Source organism: Notothenia rossii, assembly GCF_949606895.1.
Source record: "Notothenia rossii genome assembly, chromosome: 8".
In the NCBI taxonomy this organism is placed as follows: Eukaryota; Metazoa; Chordata; class Actinopteri; order Perciformes; family Nototheniidae; genus Notothenia; species Notothenia rossii.
Window position 1 is genome coordinate 32,728,326 of NC_136906.1, and position 3,036 is coordinate 32,731,361.

The following is a 3,036-nucleotide window of genomic DNA, read 5'->3' on the forward strand; positions in this document are numbered from 1 at the left end:
GAGTGTAAATAATTACCGGACTATGACTGGTAAAATATGTTGAATGCCGGCAAAGCTAAATCTCTCCTGTCAAAATATCTATGTACTTTGCCGCCACACACGGTTGCCAAGCAGCGCTTATGTTATTTAGGCTGGCCACTCATGTGTCGCGAGTGTTGATAGGGGGCGGGGGAGGACGCTCATGAACTGTTAGCGCCGGAACCTCGCAACGGCTGCGGAGCGCATTTGCGCCACATTTGGGCCTAAGATGAGGTTTGAGTCTGCGTGATCTGTGTGTAGGGAGGGGCAGCAGCCATATCATTAGCTAGATCTGATGGATGTGGACATAAATGCGAGGTGAAGTATAACCGGACGCGACGAGAGAGATCAGCACCTGCAGCTCTGCCCGCTGTGAGGGACCGGTGAGCGGAGCAAAACACACCTTTAGACGTCACCTAACACCAGAGTTCCCGTTAGAATATTTTTTCGCCGGTCAACATGTCCGTTAAAGTTTAAATCTTCCGGACTAAATGAGAAAAGTGCCGGTCAAAGGTCCTTCTTTGTTATTTATTGTGCTTTAAAACAAATTGATATGATTCGATATTAAACAAACTAATTATAGTAGATTAACTACATTATTCAAAAGTTAACAGTAACTTACAATAACACGGGAATAATAAACGGAGCCGCTCTCTCCCTCTCCTGACAACCCGTCAGTATCAGCTCGCGGATCAGTAATGAGTGACCCGACAGTAAAACTAAACATATCTATAACTAGTTACGGTAGTTGAGAGGTAATTAAAAATAGCTACGTGTGATATTCTAACCTGAAGTGTGTGTTTTGTCCGCTCACCGCTGCATGTGATTATGCAGAGCTGCGTGTCGACTCGTCAGCAGCAGCTGATCTCTCTCTCCAGTCAGATTAGACTTCACTCGCGTTTATGTCCATATCGATCAGATCTAGCTAGTTCTAGCTAATGATAGGACTACCTGCTTATTAAAAGACACCTAAACAATAAGCGTCGCTATGCAACCGGGTGAGGCCGCAAAGTATAGCGCAGCATTATGCATTTGTTTACATGCCCACCGGAACCCCGAGGCATTACCAACAGATCAACGCACAATCAACCCATACAGGACATCTCTTTCTCCACATTAAGTGTTAGACATTAGAATTGACTATTCTTGTCTGTCACATACTCTTTTGTCTGTCACATAAGTGGCGCAAGTTGCGCAACTGATGTGGTATTGCGCTAAACGGAAATGATTTTGAACGGACACTTTGACCGGAGAGATTTAGATTTGCTGGTCTTCAGCATATTTTACCGGTCGTAGTCCGGTAATTACCGGCTAACGGGAACTCTGCCTAACACATTTAGCTATGGCACTATCGTATACATTGAATTATTCAATTTGATGTAGTCAACTTAGGCATCCCTTCCAAAAAAAAAAGAAAACAAATTAATAAAAATATTAATAACTCATATTCGAATACCTGAATAATTATTCGAATACCTGAATCATTTTGTATATTCAAATATTGGATTAATCGTTCCCATCCCTACTCCGGTGATTGCCAAATCTGGGTGATGCCTTCTGATATGATTTAGCATGTTTGGGGTGTGTTACCATTAGCATACCGCACCGCTGTTGGACAACGCAGCCACACCGTCCTTGTCCGATCCACCACCCGAAATGTTCCCACGGAAGCAGGTGGTTCTTCTAGCTGCTGTGTGTTATCTGAACTCGCCATACTAACTTTTCTTCTTGTATTTTGTTCGTTTTGTTATGTTTTGTTTTCTTCTTCTTCTTCATTTGTTGTTTAAGGGCGGCTGGCAAACAGCTTTTAGGCGCAATACCGCCCCCTGGATTATATATACAGGGTTCCTGCAGGTATCGCCAACTCAAATTTAAGACTTTTTAAGACCACTTTGAATAGAATTTAAGACCTATTTCACAGCAATAAAGTATGATGGAAAATTGCTATGAAAGAAGAAATACGTCCCATAATTACTTACAAACTAAATGTATTCATGTTCAACATAAGAACAATGACTGAACATAACAGCATAACAGTACAGAACTTTTTTAGCCAAAAAGTGTGTATGTGTGTTAGGGCTGAGCAATTAATCGTGTTTTAATTTTGGCCTGCCACAATTACGAAAACAACATAATCGAAAAAAACTATTATTTAGATTTGCTAGGTTGTGACAGTGCACTAGAACATATTTGATCTAATTCCTTTTAGTCTAATTTATTTTTACTTATCATATTTATATATGTTTAGTAGCTTGTGGAAATGCCCTCCAAAATATTTGTTGATCTTGTTTATTGGTATTTATTATTTGGATATTATTTATTTAAATGTTCATTTATTTAATTAATTTTTGTATTGGTCTTTGAGTTGAATTATACGTTCAGGGTAATCAACAGTTAAAAAGATACTGTTCAAATGATACACATTATGTTTTAAAGTTCAATAAATGGATGTTTTCAAAGTCAATGAATAATCGTGATATCAATTATTGACCAAAAATAATCGTGATTATGATTTTTGTCATAATCGAGCAGCCCGTGTGTGTGTGTGTGTGTGTGTGTGTGTGTGTGTGTGTGTGTGTGTGTGTGTGTGTGTGTGTGTGTGTGTGTGTGTGTGTGTGTGTGTGTGTGTGTGTGTGTGTGTGTGTGTGTGAGTGAGAGAGTGAAAAGAGCTATTGTTTGTTTGTAGCCTTTGTTTAACCAGGTGAAAGCCCCTTGAGATCAAAAGATCTCTTTTTCAAGGGTGACCTGCTATATTCAGAGCTCTGCTGCCTTGGCTACAATCTTTCATCGTTGCCGTTGTATGATTGGTGTTTAGCTACGGTATTTAGCGTCTACAGCACCTCCGCTTTTAGGGTTGACGTAGACCCAAACGTCGCCCGGAGGTCCCCCGGTGTTGTTGCGGGAGCTGCTCGGAGCTGCTGCACTAGCTAACGCTAAACTAGCTAACGCTACATTAGCAAAACAAACGCCAATTTATTTTGCAAAAGGTGCAGCGGGCTTCAAACACCTTCCCCTCCA